The 21,260-nt window shown below is 31.5% G+C and overlaps 1 long non-coding RNA gene across 1 annotated transcript in view; it reads right to left on the reverse strand.

Moving 5' to 3' along the window:
• Positions 1 to 21,260, reverse strand: part of LOC143048426 (uncharacterized) — a 314,127-nt gene that overhangs the window by 243,960 nt on the left and 48,907 nt on the right. The window contains exon 2 of the long non-coding RNA XR_012969824.1: positions 9,130 to 9,184. This is a non-coding gene — a long non-coding RNA (uncharacterized LOC143048426). The remainder of the gene's footprint in view (positions 1 to 9,129; positions 9,185 to 21,260) is intronic.

Consider the following 21,260-nt stretch of genomic DNA (forward strand, 5'->3'; position numbering starts at 1 on the left):
ATTAAGATAAATCGATTACGTGGAGGGACTGAACTATTCGGGAGCTATTCTTATACAGTTTCCCCTGGAACGAAACGCCTCCTGTCGTCTTCTGTAAACAAGATAAAACTGGGATCCTGTAAACATGCATTTGTTTGGTTTTGATTTCTTTTAGAGGCATTTGCAGAACATAATTGATTTAAATTACTGGGTATATACTCAATATGAAGGTGCTCCTACTTATAGATGGCTTCTACGCGAAGAATAAACCGAGCGCCATCTGTCGTCATAATGATCGTTAGCATAATAAAACGACAACATTTAAAACTTTGACATTTCACGCATCGACATTTCACGAATCGACAAGTTACAAGTTACATATATCAATATACAAATCGACAATTTACCGATAAAGAGTTTTGAAATCACACAGTTACAAGATACAAATTGACAATCAACGAATTAACAGTTTGAAATTACAAATATACAAGTTACAAACTCACGCAGTATTTATGCATTAAGAAAGACTCCGTTGGCTTTCCATATATAATCACATACATATGGACATTTTGAAAACAAAAAATATATTCGTTCAGTTCGATGTCAATGTCAGTCTGGCATCAGAAAAATAAGTTGCATGTAAGATATTTATTTATCTTATTTTCATGTAATAGATCTTGTCTGCTTTTTGGTCGGGTTGTTGTCTCTTTGGTCCATTCTCCATTTCCATTTGCAATTTATTCGTAATTAATACTGAAATGTATATTCAAGCTCGATAATGGACCGTGGAAGTGGATTTGATAAAGCTGCATGGGAAGAAATCTTGTAAATTCTATTTTCTACAATTTGAAAAGTAACTATTATCATAGCTCATCTTATATCTATAAGTATAAGGGTGGTGCTAAACATTGTAGCTACATATACACATTTCTTATATTGTTGTATTCATTAAAATAATTATGTCACACATTTTGACGTCAGTGTTTATGTTCTCATCTAACATTATGTAAGCATGCAAAATATAGACCCAAGTTGTCTGCCAAGTTTGATCAAAATCTGCTATGAAACCTTTAGTGGATATAATTTTTTTAAAGGAAAACACACGACAAATGAATGAAGTCTTCATAAAGTGTTTTTAAAAGTTCCAATGTCCCCCAAGTCATTTCCCTAATTACGTAATTGAACATAACAGATTTCCAGTACGTATAAGCTGTCTAGGATATTTACCTAATTTTATTTGTTGTAGCATCCAGTAACTATTCCTCTGTACGTATTTCTATTTTCTTACTAGTGCTTTTAGTATTTAATTATCGGTGCTTGTGATAAAGCTAAGGTTAATAACACACAATGAATTACCTATTTTAAGGCCGCAAATAATTCTTTAAAAGCATTTGGTTATTTACTTACCTTTGCGGGCGATTTTGTTACCTTTGGCAAAAGGAATTTACTATCTGTATCAAGGACATTTACACATTGTAATCTAATTAGATGGATTTGTTTAATATTTACTTATAAAATTGTCGTTTCACATTTTTGTCGTCAATGTTTTAGCATTACTTTGTATATTTTTAAAGTGCTTGATATTGTTTTGTGCATTTATCGTTGTTAAGTTGCATTTTCTCGATTATTTCAATATTTTCATATTTCACAGTCGATCGTTAAACATTGTTATCCTAACAAGTGAAAGAACTGTCGTTGGTAAAGGATTGGTCGAAATTTTATAATGACGTAAAATATTCATGGTTTTATTTAGAATTTCCTATTGTGACGTGATGAAAAAGACCATGTTTGATGACGTCAAATATAAAGAATACAAGTCACTGTAAGTCTTTGGAAAAAGGAAGGACAACATTGATTGGAGAAACAGATTCCACCATCCTATAACTGGTGTATTACGATATGTTTTCACTCTCAATTGTTAAGTTTAGATTATTTAATAAACCCGGCAAACCTCGTACTTTAAATATCAAAATTTAACTTCTATTTCGTTACACCGATAAATTTCTTCAGTTTAATGTAGAACGAGCAAACAATTTTAAACACAACGTATGTTTAAAACATTATTTAAACTAATTGATATAGAATTTATCTATTTCAGTTATTAGAGTATGTACTATAATCAAAACCCAGTTGTTAACAAAGGAAAATAACATATTTTTATTAAAGCCACATGTGGACAGAGTATGCACCAATAGTTCTTAGGTTTAATCGTATTCAGAAATAGCCGTAAAAATACGTGTTAGACGACAGGATGACACATTAATGGTGTCATAGATGTTTACGTAATATCGTTAAAACTATATTAATATTAATTGTCAGATTATTTTAGATTTATGAGTTTGACTGTTCCATTGGTATCTTTCGTCCCTCTTCTTTAATAACAAATTTATTAATACGTCAATTTCATTTTCTTTTAATGATTTAGTCAAATGTTTTAACTTAATTATACAACAGTGTACATTATATATATATACTAATCAATAATTTAGTGATTAAATCTGGGTAAATAGGAATGTTTTTTTTTTCAAGTTTTTCATTCACAATGCAAAGACGAATATGTTTATTCTAAGAGTATAATAATGATAAAATTATAGTTATTTGAAGGGTTATTTCCTCGGAAAATGGTATTTATTACAATATTACAATTCTTGGATTTAGTGTAGTTGAAAATGAGTAAAGTAATACTCTTCCACTGATATAGATGTAAATATCAGATAATGATCAGAATGTAGTACAGTTCTAAACTATCGTTTAACAAAGTTCAGTTGTTCGGTTTTTTTTTAATTGTAATTTCTGTTGTTTAACAAAATGAACAACACCTGGTAAAATGTTATACTGACTAACTTCATACGATAATACAAAAAAGTTTTACTCAAGATATAGTATATCATAAGTGATCTGATACACAAGAAGAGCATACGATACTACAAAAAGTTAAAGTTTTACTCAAGATATAGTATATCATAAGTGATCTGATACACAAGAAGAGCATACGATACTACAAAAAGTTAAAGTTTTACTCAAGATATAGTATATCATAAGTGATCTGATACACAAGAAGAGAAATGAGAGACATTTGAAAGTTTCATTATTATTTTCTTCTGAAATTTCTAATTTCTACGATCTAGATCTGTTTTTTTTTTGCGTTTTCTACCGCCAAGGTGGAAGGTTGAAATCACATAAAACAATGTCAAAAGTAGAGTACACAGAAAGAGGGTAAGTTTTACTACATTCATTTTTAGAACATAACTTTTAGAGTATTATGCAATATCTAATTATATGGAAAGGTATGCTTTCTCACTAATCACTTATAAATAGTGTTTGGTGTTTTTGTTTTTTTTTGTTCAAATAGTTTGCAATTAAGCGATTCATAAATTAATACCTCATCTTGAACGAATTCGTTGTCTGATTAAAATTGATTTACGGAGACTATACGTGACTTGAAACAACTGATTGGAAGACTTAATTAAAGCAACTACTTTATGCAACACATTTGTAATGGTTTTTATTACGTCTAAACCGGGGAAATAACACAAGAGACAATTATTTTTAAATAGTAAAAAAAACTACATTCAAAACGAAGTGTATCTATTTCATAAAATGACATGCTAGAAAAATTTATTATCTATAAAAAAGAAGATATGGTATTATTGCCAATGATACAATTGTCCACAAAAGACCAAAATGACACAGACATTAAAAACTATCCATTTGTGTTGCACTGCACGTGATTCAATGAAAAATCTTAAATATTGATACTTTACAAGATGTAAAAAGGACACTCCTAAGCTTATATCTTCAAATATTGTCTGCCATCACTCATTTGATTTGTTCAGTTAATGTTAAATATTATTAGATATGAATAGTATTATTCTGAAAACACTTACTGAAGTGTACCTTGTACAGATATACAGAATAATGTTTCATTGTGCAGTCTTATTTGTCAAATAAGAATATAAAAGTACGCGTACTTCAGATCATCTACCGGTGAGGCATAATTTGAATATAAGTTCGTATTGTATTTTTTATGATGACAGTTTACATCTTAATAAGGATTCGTGCACTGTTATACCATAACATACCCATTATTAATCGCAGCCAAACTTTAAATAATTCATTATATGAGCTGCGTCGGATAAAAATAATGTAAATGGATATAAAAAAATCCGTTAACTTTATTCCGGTTGATTACAAATATGAATGCAAAGTCGGTAACTATTTGAACATAAAAAGAGATAGGAAAATGTGGTATGAGTGCCAATGAGACAACTCTCTATCCTAATAACAATTTATAAAAGTAAACCATTTTAGGTCAAAGTACGGCAGTCAACACGGAGTTGATATAATAACCCTACAAAACAGACCCTGAATGTTCAGTTTTATGATATCTTAGTTCAGTTCAGCATTTGTCTTCTATTATTTGTTTATTTCATTTTTGCTGGTGTCAGAAACGTTAACGTGTTTCAGTTCATTTCATCCTTCATTTTTGCCGTTACTCTTCATTTGTAACAAAAATTCATTATGAGAATCCTTGATTTCATATCCTATGGGAGTCTTCTTTGTGTGTGATGATTACGTTTTGTTTTATATTAATATATACACTAAATACCGTTTATATTTCGCAATGGAGTTACCATGAGAGATTTCATAGCTTATTTACGTTCGGATGGTCTTGCGTGATTGAACATATATGTAGTGTTTATCAGAATGAAAACTTGAATGTCCCTTATTCACATTTAAAAAAAACTCATCACAGATACCTGGTCTTTAATTCTATACATCAGACACGCTTTTCGTCTACTTAAGACTCAGTAGTAACGCCTGATTTATTAAAGACCAAACATTATATAAAGTTGACGAGCATTTAGAAAGTACTTCCGAACGGTTTGTGTGCCAGTAAAAGAAATAACAGTGAACTGAGGAATAAGTTCAGAACGCATGTCGACATAATCGATACTCTGGCTTTTTTAACCAGTAGCTACCAAATATATTCAAAGTTCAGCACCTATTATTGCTTATTAAGATTGGATTAAAAGTGTCGAAATGTTTTTTAAAATACGATGAAACATAAACATAAACATACTGTTATTTTATCATTTATAGTTTTAGAATGTAAGCTAGCCGTAGAACGTCAAGAAAGTATATACAATATAAATTCCCTTAACCGTTTAGATTATCAACTGAATAATATTATAGTTAAACAATTTTTATTTGATACTACATCACAATTTTGTTATGGAAAGTACCTCTTTTCCTCAGAAATATTTCATAAAGCTGACTGGGTAGCCATAATGAGTGCAATAACGACAATATTTCATCTCTGTGTCGTATTAATAAACACTCAACTGTTGTTGGACATCATAATGCTTTTGTAACATTTGCATTTTGATGACTGTTTATTGTAGTGTAATACAATATCACGTTTCTGGGCTACTCCAATCAAGGCTTAAATTGTAACATCACAGATTCATAGGCTTCGAAAGAGACATAAATCAAAATAACGCAATAAATAATACCACACGACTGTCCGATGGAAATTGAAATCAAAATGAAAATCTTTTGTACAAGTTTCTATATTGTACCCAAGTTAATTATATCATAATCATATGCTATTTCAAACAATTTTTGTCTATGTACTATACAATAACCTATTCACTTTACTTGTGCTAATAACAAAAGAAATTTTGTATTCCCTTAGTGCTGATAGTAACGAGTTTAGTATGAGTTTTGAACAGCGGTATACTACTGTTGCCTTTTTTTAGGTCTAAATTATTTACAATTGATAGAGAACAAGACATTAGTCTCATTCTTTAAAACAGAACAACATATATTTTACATGCAATTGTACCAATGCTTTGGTTGCTTATAATGATTATAATCAATCTAAATGTAATTGAAATGAAAAATGTAAAAACAAATGGAAGATATCGGTTTTAAACAAAGGAATAAAATTGAGAACGGAAATGGGAATGAAAACTGTTTAGCTGATTTGTATTAAACATTAACGTTTATAACAGCAAATATGATATGCTTTTGTAAATATGACATCAAAGGAAGGAATCAATCTTGCATACCATGAACTGAACAAAAAATCGGCATAAGGGAATACACAGACGCACTTTGGTTACAATGTTAGAATATACTTTATTAAATTAACATCAAGTCTAAAAACGACAAGTGTCATTTTAAATGTTGGAATAATTGAGAGTGAAATGAAATGTGTGAATGTCATTAGTAAATATATCCCTCACTAAAATTTGTTTGAATTATTTAATATAAAAACATACTATAATCTAACAGATGGTTTTTTGTTGTGTCTTTATTATATTGTAGAAATCCATCGTAGTGTATAGAAGGCATATAGTATACAGCTACAGCCATACTCTCAAAAAAGAGTATTCGTATCTATGAAGGAATTAAATAAAAAAAAATGAATAAATGTTGGTTACAAAATCCCTGCCTAAAAAGTATACAGACAATTTATATTTTACGTTCATTGAAAGCTACACATTCCTACAGGCAGATTGGCATAGCACTCGATTTCGGCAATGGCCACAACAACGGGATAGGCAAAACTACCATTACCGGAAATGAACCATAGGAAAAAAACTATGGGACCATTCGTTAAAATGTTGAACAGTATGAATGGCCGTTCGTGTCATTGGCGGTATGAACATACCGTATGAAATTTTCAACGCGTTGGTTTTTACTTGCACCGCGTTGTTTCCTATTTTCAACGCGTTGTGGTTTGACTTTCATGTACACATGTTTGATATGTTTCGATTTTTTAAAATTAAAACATCAATAATAGTATGATTGTTTCCTTGAAGCTTGAAAATAGATTTATCTATATTAAACAATAAAGTTGAAAATGGAAATGAGGAATGTGTCAAAATGTATACTCTAAATGAGCTTCCAGTGTTAACAACTAAATGATTAAAACGATTAAAACTACAGTATCAACTATGTGTTTAACCTGCTGAAGGAATTTGTATATCTTTCTATGATCACAAGGATGATGGTTTTGAAACGCTACGTTAAATTTCATGCGACTGTCAATACAAGTGAATTATTCATCTAGCTATGAAACCAGGTTCAATCTAACTTTTTCAACCTTAAAATAGAACAAGTCGCACATCTCTTCAAACATTTAATCGAAATACAACAAAATCATTGATAATTTCAAAATAAATCGTACTTCCCGCTTTTATAACCTTTTACGCTGACTGTTTTTTTACTCTTGCATTAAGCAATAGAATATATAGATGGTTAATTGATTGTTTTATTGGTTATGATGTAATGGAATCAGTGTTATGGTTTTCTAAGTTTGATTTAGTTCACGAAAGTTGATTAATGAACTAGTCGACGTTTCCACACTTTATAAGCAGAAACAATGAGTTGACAGAACAATTAGGTAAATTTCAAACCGTCTTCAATTCCTGTAAAGAACTCCAAGCTAAATCCATATTTTCAAACTGAAATAACATCAGATTTTCGTTTCTATCACACTAGCTACGTTAAGACTGTGCTCAGTTAAAGCAGTTTGAATGTAGTCAAAATTAAGAACAAATCCAGTACTATGGTCCTTGAAATTATTGTAAAGTTAGCTGAATGAGTTCCATATTAAAAACAACCTATATATGGTGACCTTAAACTTAAAGAAAACCAATATGTCTACCGGTGTTCCCTAGAACGTGAATTATATTTTGTTGACTCCAGCTTGTCCTGATCAAACAAATACAACTAAAGCATGATTGAATAAAGAGTTAGAAACGTCTTATGCGATGTCTCTCTTTTGTTATTCAATGAACTAAGCATTAATCTTTCGACTATTCACACAAAAGCTTATTCAGCTTTGATTTTTTCTTACTTTTATCACGTTGTGGTAATTATCGAATTATACCTTGCAACTTAACGTACCTTGTTGTTCTCATTTTAGCCTTTTTGCATACAAACTTAATTGATTGAATTATGTGTAAAACAAAACCGTGTTGAGATGATTCTCTATACGAAACGAGTCTCGGTCTTATGCCCGTTTCAATTTTCTAGGATAATAAAGCACAAGTAATCAAAATGGGTAAGAAATTCTAATTTAAAAACCGATTGCCAATTTTATTCATATGGTACATTGTATATCATTTAAAGGTATTAGACCCAACCCTTCAACCAAAGTTTATATATATACATTCGATATTTCATTAAGTTTTAATTTAAGATGACTATCCAATAACACGCTAATACTATGTTTTTCATGTATTTTGAAGGCAGAAACAAGTCTTACTGAAATACGAGAAACAAAGTGTCATTATAACAAAACTCCTGAGAACTTAAAACCGTCTGATGAACCCATACACTCTCTCACAATCACCTCACATTAATCATTTTGAGCAAAATATTCCAATTAACAGTCAAATGAATCAGAAATTAATTCACAAGATGTTTAGGTTATGCCCGGTCAAGGTTTCATGATAGAATATCAGTTAATATTAGTTTGTTAATTAATATTAAGGTTGTTTCAATAAGCAAATACAGTTACAGAATAAAGCAATATTTGAATTTGATCGAGAGCCATACATGTTCATATCGTTATCCATAACAATACAACACAAGGATTTTGACCGCTACATAAATAAAGTGTTAGGCATTGTTTAAATAACTATCTTCATGCAAGACCGCCTGTTTTTGTTAAGACATTTCCGGAATTAATGACATTACTGCGAATATATTACTTCTTCAAAACATAACATATGCTGTAATTTGGATATGCAAGCTGAGAATATGTTGAATACTTACAATTTTATCTGTCTACGTATTGTGTATACATTCTTTTTTGTTTGATACTTTCAGATAAAGACATTTTACAAGGTGAATTCATACATCCACAACGGCTTTACAACATCATACTATTTTTCTCAGAATATGACATACCATCAGTACCGGAGACATGTAGAGCGATATTTAATGATATGTATATGATATGTTCATGACATCTCATTTAAAATATTAGTAAGACATGTGTCAGTAAATTAATGAATTTTGTAGAATTCTCAGGAATCTGTCTTGAATGTTACAGCCTGTCTTATCTTTTACAAAGGTGTTTCAATTAATAACTTGAAAATTTGATAGAGGACAGTTTACGTTGTATTTTACCAATTTATCACATCTTCAAGACTTTTTAATGCAATGTTGATACATTGGCACAAATCTGAAATGAAATTTAGATATACGTTTATACATGGCCATTGCTTTATTATAGTTCGTTTTTGTGTGTGTTACATTTAAGCGTTTAGCTTCTGTTGTACATGTGTCGTAGTTCTACTACTATATTTGATGTGTTTCCCTCAATTTTAATTTGTTACCTGGATTTGTTTTTATCTCGATTGATTTATGAATTTCGAACAGCGCTATACTAGTGTTGTCTTTATTTACACAACTATACATATATTATATTTGTGTTACCATATATATTAACCAAAGGGAAAATGTAAGTAAACAAAAAAAGGCAATGGTAGTATACCTTTTTTCAAAAGTCAGTAATCGATTAAGCGAAAGCAAATCGGGTCACAAACCAAAATTGAGAGTAAACAAAAAGTATAAGAGAGAAAAATAACAACAACGAAATAACAGAAATATAGAACTGTGCTTTCACCCAATATGGAATTTACTGACCCCGTATATATCGTATTAGATCACATACACTTCTGCTGTTGTCTGCTCTATGGTCGGGTTGTTGTCTCTTTAGCACATTCTCCATTTCCATTCTCAATTTTACACTATATAACTAAGAGTATGTTTTTAAAACTTTCAAAAGCTTTGGTTGTTTATATCCGCTACTTTTCCCCAGTTATAATTTTTTTTTTATCTGAAAAGCATGAGTTTTAGTTTTCTTACAAAAAGCCTGCATTTATAAATTTGATGATTGACTAATTTATATGTGCATTTCTTTAGACGAAGACATAGCAGCATTTTCTAAAATGACACATAAACAATTTTGAAAGCATGTTCGAAAGTATGCAGATAATATGATATGACTAAATGCATTCCGCATCTTTAGAATATTTAACTGCAATAGTCTTTAATTAAACTCTTTATTTCGATTATTCAGTGAAACAAATTTGCGATAAGCATAACTGATGTATGTATATGTATCATGTATCAGTTTTCTAACATAAAGAAACTTCGACCACATTTCTGATAGAGTTAATCATTTACAAAGTTCTTGTGTAAAACATATTCATTATAAGCTTGCAATCAGGAAATATTTTGGTTTTACCGATACTTTTAATGTAATTTACATGATTATATAACTACATGATAGATATTACGTTTATCTATTACACAATGGGACATCTTCTGACATGATAGAAACATGTAGATTTCTTACATGATAATCATTAGCTGCTCTACTTATTCAATGCAGTAGAAAGTACAATATGGAAAGGATATTGGAGGGTGCAGTAAAATTAATATAACAAAGTGTAAATAGCATATGGGTTCAGTATAATGTAGGGGAGAGTCGGGGAAATATTATAGAAAACAGGTGGGTAGAGTCTCGCGTTTATTCATGATCATCCATATATGCAAATATTGTTTTCACGTCTTTGCGTTGTCTGTGTTTGTTGTTGAATTTTGCTGACCGCATATAAATATCACGACTAAAACAAAGCTTAAATCTAAAGCAAAAAGAAAAATAATGAAACACACCACATTCAAAAGACAGACACTGTATTCGAATAATAAGTTGAACGTTGATATTGTAATGCCCGCGTCACACTGTCCCGATTTTTACGCGATTGCAACACGATTATGGAAATTTTCAAAATCGGGACTGATCGTATCCAGATCGGGCTATTCGTAGTGCCATCTTTAACCATCGTAGAACCATCGGCCACTTTTTCTAGCCTTCGGGGACAACTTCGGGAAGGGTTCTAAATTTTTTAACATGTTAAAAAATCCCCGAAGGTGCGTCCGATGTTGAGGGTTCGTATTGAGTTCGTATCACCATCCTCACCATCGTAATGTCACAGGGAATGCATCGTTGAACATCGTATTGCATTCGTGTTTCAATCGTTTCCATCGGGCAGTTTTTGCATTACGATGTCTACACGAATGAATCACGAAGCTACCCGACGGTCTTACGATGGCAACACGACTTCGTGAATACCTCGTAACCCAGTCGTGTTGCCATCGAATAAAAGTACGAAGGCGACAAGATGGAACTACGACGGCAATAAATCCAGCTAAATGTAAGTTAATTTTCGCGCTAAAATACATTTAAAGTGCCATGCGCGAAATGCACTGGTCAGTCTAATACGACAGTTAAGAAAGACGTTCACAAAACATGGAGCTCATACCATCTGATTCTACGAGAACAAGAAAGGCGACATCGTTGTTTCTATTAATTCGAATGGAACAAGAAGAGCAGCTATTACAGGCTCAGGATTAACTTTTACAAGTAAATAAATATTATTTTTTGTCAATTTTTCATATCAAGTAACATAATGAAAATCTTAAACGCGCCTCGTACACCAACACTGCAGGTACACGTATATAGGGAAACCAACTTTTTCTTCATTATTCTGATTTTTTATTTATCGTATGAGTTGTTGTCACACGAATGTTTACTCCATAACCATTTTGTTTTCTATATGTCATATTTTGCCGCATTTTTTGCTTTCCCCACATCCTTCCTTTTGTCTATATTATTATGATATTCTCCTGGAAAGAGCTCTTTTTGAATAAAAGTGATCAACGAACCCATTACCATACCTTTAAGACAGATCAGTAAACATGGGCATAATTATGGGTGATTTTTCAGACTAGTGCACACATTTTACAGTTCAAACAAGGCAATGCCGAGCGTGGCATCCCCTCGTATGTAACATATTGGGGACAAATATGGACACTATATTTGCATATGACACATGCAGAAAATGGTAAATTGAATATGCATATTTGATACATAAACTATTTTTTAGAAATCAACCAAAACATTCAGTAACTGGAAATACCTTTAATATTGTCTTTAGAACCAGCAGATAAAAAAATGAGCAACCAATTTCCTGTGTATTATGCTATTTCAAGGAGAAAAAACAAGTCCATCTGCATGACGTTGACCTTTGGCCTTGAACGTAAAAAATGTCAGATCATTACAAGGAGGAATAATATACCAAATGTGGTTAAAATCTTTTGAAGCATATTGGTTTTAGAGTGTCCACAAGGGTGATACTGCCTTGTATTACAACTGCCACTGTGACCTTGACCTTTGAACTTTTAAGTCAATAGCGCTTAAGATATTCTTAATAAGTAACACCATACCAAGTTTTGAGCATTTTGGTTCTAGAGTGTCCATAACAATTTTATCTACACGCAACTTACATGTAGTAGGCGAGGGGATAATAAACTAAGTTTTATAAGAATTAGACAAAAAGATCGATTTCCCGCTATGCATGGCAGACTTGTACAGAAACGATATGTTGTCGAAATTCTGTTCGTATTATAAAAAAAGTAAGCTGTACACGACGTCTTTTAGACATCGTATGGCCATCGCGCATCATCGCAATCCATCGTGTAGCCTTCGTAAGCCATCGTGTAGCCTTCGTGATCCATCGTGTAGGCTTCGGCTTAGATATGAAGCTTAAATACCCGTCTTCGGTTAACCTTCGTATGTCCATCTTTTGCTATCGTATATAATTTCGGCACCATCGTATAGACATCGTTATTCATCGTACTTGCTTCGGTCACTTTTTGGTATTTTAACGAGATCGGGACCAACTTCGTACGAACTTACAATTTTCGCTTTCGGGTGTCCATCGTATATAAAAATCGGGACAGTGTGACGCGGGCATAACAATACACATACAAGGAGAGGAGAAAGATAGCAAAAAAATAATAAAACTTATGACTCTCCAATAAACTGACCTTGCAATGCAAAAATCCAACAAGAAATACAAAAAGACTAATTACAGCAGTACATAGACTTCAACAGGGAAAACCAAAGACTGAGCACCATGAATTTCTAAAGAATTCGAAAATGGTGTCCGATGCTCTGGAAGGGTAAGTAAGTCCTTCTTTCGTATGTGGCACTCATCGTTTTGCACATATAACTACACACATACCTGCCTTGTAAGCAGACTTGCTATATGAAACAAATGAAGTTGGGGATAACAACCTCTGGAATACCGAGTTAACTAGGGGATATTCGCTCATTATGCAGGCGTTGCTGGGATGATGTTACAAAGAAATGGAAAGTTTACAATTAGCGATATAACATCATTTGCTGTATCCTTTATTTCAAGTTCGATGGGATAAATGCGTTCATAACAGTCACCAAACGTCGAATTATTTTGTAATAGGACATCATCTTTATACCGGATCGTGCAGCTAACGGATAATGCTAGCTCTATTATTTCTTTCTCAGAAGCTCATGTATGAATATGAATAAAGAAAAGGCAACAAGAAGAAGAGCACAATTGTTTTCCAAGAGAATATTAACTTATCGATAATGTCCGATTCAAGGAACATTTTGTTTGAATCAGAACTAGATTTATTTTGTATTGTATACCTACCTTACAAAAGGTACTTGTTTAAAACAAAAAGAAGGACCAGTCCTTTCAATTTGTCTTTTAGTTTGGAATGGAAAATATGTGTGCACAATTTAGGAAGGCAATGATTCTGTGCAAGAAGAAAACAACTTAAACTGGCAGTAGTCTAACAGCTTTAGTCACGTCGACCGTAAACTACGTACATTCACAGCAACTGTAAATAATTGATTAAATTAGGGTCAACAGTAGTTTACCAATGTTCTAATGTCATAAATCCAATAAGACGATACAAATCATAATACAAAATATGAAAGATTCCTCACATTTGAAGTGTAATGATAACATATCAAATAACTATTCGTTTTTCTCGACATCGAAAACTGCAGATTGATTTAGCTAGCAGAGTTAGACAAATACTCATCGTATCAATCAATTAATTCGTGATTGTGACCGTCGTTAGTCTTGAGTAGGGTCGATTTTAGATTTCTTTTCCTATTGGGACAATTTGTCATAGAGCAAATCACTCTAATTCAGACTGTGTACTGTGCAAAAACACATGTGAGTCATATTCATTAACCAGTTTGAATACTATAAAATTTGACAGAGAATCTTTATGGTTTAGAAATAGGAAGATGTCAATTTGAAAGTAAAACTTTTCACGCTTGTCATAGATTTTAGTTGACGTCAATGGATATCAATATTAAGAAATAAGGTTATGATATGAAGCAAACTTACTAATTCGGGCAGTGATGTCAAGTTAAATGATAGATGAGAGCTGTGGTGTAGTGGTTAGTGCATCGGACTACTAACACAAAGGTTCCTGTTTCGATTCCCGTTTGGAATGAAAATTTCAGGAACTCAATTTTCGGCTCCCCCTTGACACCATCTGCGAGTATGGTCTTGAGGAAACGATGATAGTCCGTCGGAAGGGAACGTTAAATGGCTGGCCCGTGTTAAGAGAGTGTCATATCTCTTGCACGTTAAAGACACCCTTGTAGATTTCGAAAAAGAGTAGGCTAATGCCGCTACAAGGCGGCACTCGCACCCGCAAATTTAAAGTGGAAAGGGATTATAAATAAATATGTTTAAACTAAAAGATATATCGGAGACACAAACACTCACTGTAACGAATGTAAGCTAACAGATTCTCCAAACAAAAAAATATATATGTCAAATCCCTAAATTCAGCACTGTATTAACAATATATAATACGACTAAAAGTTTTAATCTATTAACGACACTGGAGATAAAAAAATGTTATTTCTGGTTGACCGTAATGACTTTTCAGCACAGACAGTCTCATAAAAAGTTAACCTCAAACGACTGCATTAATTGACTTCACAAGGCAAACGCGTCAAAATCTCGGGTCAATATAGCAGATTTCCATAGAGCGATACGTTCTATTGGTTATATAGATATTTCATTCGTAAATTAAAACCATTGTTTATCTGAACTTTTGTTTTACGTCAATTTGAAACGACTACTTTTCGAACGTATTCTACAGATACTTTGCAAACGCAGAAAAGTTTAGTATATTCCCATTTACATCAACATGATACCTTTCATGTTATTCGCAATCAACATTTCTACATGACCTAGCATAGCATTTTCCTCGCCTACGTTCAATGCAATAGACTTTCTAATCCTTACAAAACCAGTCAATGTCTAATGCAGACTAGATAAAAATCTTAACGACAATAGTAATGAAATATTTTATATTTGAAATAACAGTATTGGTATTACATTTACTATACAGAAAGTACAATTTCCTATTCTTTTGGTCGAATCTTTTGCACTACTAAACGCTCAAAACATATATACATGTATATATATTCTTTTATCTTGTGTAGTCAAATTAATTATAAAATCATTACATTGTACATGTTGTAAGAACGCTTTATTTTTAAAAAAAAATATTAAACAAAAATAGTTAGAAACACTTACCGTCAATTATTGATTTTAGTGCTCTAAATTTGATGATAAGATAAATATATCAACATTAAACTTTTACAATGAATGCAAACGTTATTTAAATATTGTGTAATATGTATGGTACGTGTAAATATTTGATGCCTTAAAACTGCATGGGTCGATAAAAAGAAAGAAGGCGTTGAAAGCACGTGTAATACCATGTAGTGCCACACCTAAAATAAAAGACAACTTTATAATGATTGGAATTGTAGATCTGTATAAGTTATGGATTGTATATTGCCGATGTAATCCATTTCTTGAATACTTAAATCGTACTACAAGTTCACTACTATATGTAAGTATAGGCCCTAACTTAAAAACAATCAGATTAAGTCACAGCTTTAATTTTTGTGATTCTTAATATTCCACTGGTTAAATTAACCAGTCAAATCTTTGCCAAGATCTTTTCCTATTGTATGCAATATCCGTTTATTGTATTTCAAACCAAAAAACAGAGTGTTTCTATCACAACTGAACAAGTTATATTTTTTTCAACTTATCATTGTTGTTCTGATTCATTGATGATATATGATGTTACATAATCTCTCAAAACAACTATGAACAGCTCGAATCGAACCAATTACAGTATTTGATTAACAAGGTAGTTAAGAATGTGTCAACAGCATAATCTTTATTGACAAAAGAGCAAATACATGTAACTGAAGTGTAACTGTTCGTTTGCATTACTGCAAACTATTTATCGCTGCTGAAAGATGAATAATTTACCTTTTCAAGTGGTAATTCTATATCTATCGATTTCCTCTTTAAAAGAGATGCAGAAATCAGTAATCAAATTTTGTTAGGATAGTGATTACGACAGCTGAACTTTTCGAGTCTTAAAATGTTTTTTGTAATACTGCTTGCTTTATGATAGATATGCTGCTTTATTTATGAATCATCTGCTGCTGTTGGTCAATTCTTAAAAATACATAAAGCAACATACATCACTTTATAGTGGACCAGTTTTTCATAGTCTCTCTGTTATAATATTTCTCCAGTCGTTATGTGGATGAAATACTGACATCAACACTACATAACTTCAACGGCCAACTTCATGAATTGATTGACCGATACGATACGATATGTCTATAAAGTTAGACTTCTTTGTATGGATTATATAAGAAATAAGGTCTTTGAAATTTGATATTTTTTAAATAATATTGTTCTTTATAAAGACTTTGCATGTCCGATTTTAAGTTTTGCAACATTTATAGACACCCATGGCTTTAAAACGTTTAGGTTTGGACATTCATATTAAAGGTTAATGCAGAATAGGTCTTCGGACTAGCATAAATAAACAAACTTTTTTTTCTGAAAATTATTCCAAAAAGTTGTCATCATGCTTTTTAATTATGTTTTTGTTTAAACATATAGATGAATTTCTGCAAAACAGTTTGCAATTTTGCATGAAAAAACAAACATTAAGCAATCATATGACATCGTTTAAATCAAATATATTTTTTCTGATATAACTTTTACTGATATATGCTAGACGTAAAATGTCCACTGTAAGGTACAAAAAAAAATATTTATTTTTGACATATTATTATACTAGGTAAAGGTGAACTTATATTGTCAAAAAAATACTTACAAAAACCTTACCCGAAAAATTGAAAGAAAAATTATTCACTATCGTCCTTTTGAAGATAAGTTTGAAAAATGATATCATTATTAACTAAACTTAGACACATGTTTATAAAAAAGCAGATGACACAGTGAAAGTAGTGATTGTGTATGCATCACCTTAACTAATAAGCTGATTTAGCTTCACAATTGTTCAACATAAAGCTAAATACATATTTCAATTTTCCTACCTTAGCTTGTATAGTAAATAATTAGCAACTTGTTTTATTACTTAGTTTTGACCTATACATGTATGTGGTTTTTGGACTCTCAGAACTTATCATTTTCAGTTTCTATCTTTAGGAAAATTTCCTTTTAATTTGTCAATTACGATCCTGGGAAATAGGTTACTGTTTCATTTTGGTTTGTAAAAGTACACTCAGATATATTTACTGCTTCAACACCACAAAGCTTCATATTCGTTGAAAGGTCAGACCAAAACGATTTAGCTTGAATCTTCCAGGAATGTTCTATTTATGTATGGAAGTTTTATTTTGGATAAGCAGTTAATTTCCTGCATTTGTCATTTTGTAACAACAATTACTAATGGTCAAGTCTTGTAATTATTTTACGCAAATAAGGTCCATTGATGTTTTCTAAATAGTAAGAAGAAAAAGAAGAACTTTTGAAATCATTTTTCCGGTTAGCAAATATACTAATCCAAATGTTTAATTATCTCAACTCTAGTTTATAAACGTAAATTTAAGTTATATGGATATTGATCTAAGTTCACCTTCATCTAGCATTATGATATGACAAAAAATAAGAATTGCTTCTGATTTCACGTTCTACAAATTATAACATGGGTTCAATTTTAGACTGTGAGACGCTTAATTTCATGCGTAGAACTTCACAAAGATGTTCACCGAGCCAAATTCGATAGTTGTATATCACAAATCAGTAGTCTGTAGTTCATTCAATGTCGTTGATATCTAAATATTTATTTAAATCAGGCGGGTAAAACTTAAAAACTTTATAGATTAACTCATTGTTGAAGACCACTCGATCAATAGTTAACTTTTCGTCCTTGGTTTTTGGCCAATAAATTCGTAGTTACCATATGTCCTTGTTTGTTTACCGCTGAATTATCTTAAATGGCCGACCGTGTATTTATGCATAATATTGACAAATATTTCGACTCGATTAAGAAATCTATGGTTGATATTGAGATAATGATAAAATGCAGATAACTCATTTTTGAAAACCAATTCAAAAATTTAAAATGGTAATGACTTTCTAATAAAGATTTTAGGGTATGATATGAGTAGATTTAAAGGGGCACTACCTGTCAAATTCATGTTCACCGACTTTTATCACTTTCTGATATTTGATATATAACAATATAAAATATTAATTCTAACTTTCAAAAGTCTAAAATAATCAATTAACAGGGTACGGTCGTGACAATACGTAGCTTCGTCTCGTGTGTATTTCAGTAAAGATGCCATCAAATTACCTTAAATGATTTTTCTTTGTTGCACTTTCAATGTTGACATTCTTGTCCTTTAAATTACTTCACACATACAATTCACGTGTTATCGATCTCAAGCTAAGGGGTTAATTTGAAATTCACATGAATACGGAATTAATGAGGTCGAATTATTCACTTTAAATATTTTTTAGCTTATTTTGACAAAATTAAATCATACTAGCTGTTAAAGCGAATTATTATTTCCCTAATTGCATTTCATTAATGATTGAGCCAAAAAAAAATAGTGTATTATATTTTTCATATATCTCGTAACTAGTGCCCCTTTATACGTATGTATAATCTTGAATAGTATGAAACCCAGTTGATACCATTTGTTGAATGCGAGAATTCTAGTTAAGAAACACTGAGAATCGACTTACATAGCATAATGAAAACGTTATGATTGGGTCGACGTTCAACGCATTTAGCCTAATCCTTTTAAGGTTGTAGTAACTTCTTATTAACAATCATATTAAGAGGATTTCTAGTCCTGTTTACTAGGAACGTTAATTATTGAGTTCCTCTTACTCGATTACTAATATCTTGCTATGCCTAGCTCTAATATTCGCTTTTTATGTACATTCTATATATTTTTAGATATATTAGTATGAATGCTACATCAATCAGTTTTTAATATTCAGATGCTGTTAAAAAGCTTTAATTGCGTGCACAATTTCAAGCTATAAGTGTTGTTTTTTAACCAAAGATGATGAACTGGATATTCCATCATTGTATGGGATACATAAACTGCAATAGTCCTTTCAAACAACGGTATATTGCTGGGTCTTCCAAGTGCTCCCCGAAACCTCTTTCTAAATTATTAATATATATTTTATCAGCAATCAAGACGGGCTTCAAAGTTATTGTGAAACCGCCTATTCCAGAGGTGGCATGAATCAGATGTGGATATCTAAAAAAGTTCAAAGATCTTTTAGAGTACATACAATCTAACTCTCTTTCATCTGGTAATAGTATTAAAACATTTTTCTACACTTTCTACAAGTATTCCACATTCCAAACTAAAAGACAAATTGAAAGAGTTGGTATTGCTTTGTTTAAAAAAAAAATGATCTCGATTGACATGTGGAGCAGGATCTGCTTACCCTTCCGGAGCACCTGAGATCAACCTTAGTTTTTGGTGGGGTTCCTGTTGTCTATTCTTTAGTTTTCTATGTTTTGGCATGTGTACTATTGTGTGTCTGTTTGTCCTTTCCATTTTTAGCAATGTCGTTGTCAGTTTATTTTCTATTTATGAGTTTGACTGTCCCTCTGGTATCTTTCGTCCTTCTTTTAGATACGTTAATGCTAAAAGAAGTAAAGAATCATGCAACATAATTTTAAAAATGTTACATGTTTAGTAATTATTCATCACAATGATACGTTTATCAAAATGGTTTTTTTCTGACTTTCTATTAGTGATTTAATTAGAGGACCCTAAATACACGTCTTGTGCAAAATCATTTTTAAGTATCCTTGATTGCAAGCTTATATAATGTAAGCTGGAATTAATGTCATATTTTTTTCTGAACTACTAAAGCTATAAAACGTGATAGTATCCGCAAATGCCTCAATCAAAATCAATAAATCTGATAAATGAATATTTTATTTGACATTGATAAACTAAAATTTCGAGGTGATATGTATGCTATCGACAGCGATAGAAACACATTTTACTTTAAGACAAATATAATGCTACATTGAATAAAGTCTCAGATAAAATGTCTGGTAATGAATCTGTTCTTATATCTCCTGAGAGGCATCGTAACTTTGAATCTGAAACACATTTATATATAGCTGAGGGTTTGCACGTCGTAAAAGTGAATTGGGCCCAACACTATTATTGTCAAGAAAGTTTTCATAGCTTCATAGGGTCTTTTATAGCTGACTATTCGAATGGTCTTTGTTCATTGTTGAAGGCCGTACGGGGACCTATAGTTGTCAATTTCTGTGTCATTTTGGTCATTTGTGGACAGTTGTCTCGTTGGCAATCATACCACGTCTTCTTTTTTGTATTCAGAATAGAAAGAAAAGGTAAATGAATAGGACTGTGAGGTTTTGAAATGTTTGGTCCGAAATTGTAGTATTTACAAAATGTAGAGCAGCGCATGTTTGGGATCGCTATTTGATATATATATATTTGTTATTAGGTTAACTTAGTACTTTTTCCGTGACTTGCTATGGAAGTTTTAGGGATACGTGTCTTGTTAAAATTCACGTGTCTTAACTCGTGAATAGTTGTCTAATGTGAAAAGGTAAATAAACAGTTATTGTTCTAAAAAGATACGTTTTTCATTTGTAGTAAATCCTTCTCCAGTATTCCAATCCCAACAGTATCTTAATGATCTTTTTCAAATATGAAGTAGATCCTAATTGAAAAGAATTTGACTATATATATACAATGCAGTATCAGCCACATTAACCACTATTACGTCTTTATGCACTGTTCTTCACGTACATGTCGAGTTCACATTGATTAAAATAGGTTGACTTTTAATAAACAATTTGTTTAACTACGTAAATGCAAAATTGATATTTAGTATACAATGTTGGTATTTCATCAACTTTTTCGTCTTCGTGTACAGTTTTTAAATACATGTGACAATCAAATTGGTGTAAATTGTTTGCATTAAATTAATCCCCATGCAAATGCAAAAAACGGCAACAGTCGTATA

Source organism: Mytilus galloprovincialis, chromosome 10, assembly GCF_965363235.1.
Source record: "Mytilus galloprovincialis chromosome 10, xbMytGall1.hap1.1, whole genome shotgun sequence".
NCBI classification, from domain to species: Eukaryota; Metazoa; Mollusca; class Bivalvia; order Mytilida; family Mytilidae; genus Mytilus; species Mytilus galloprovincialis.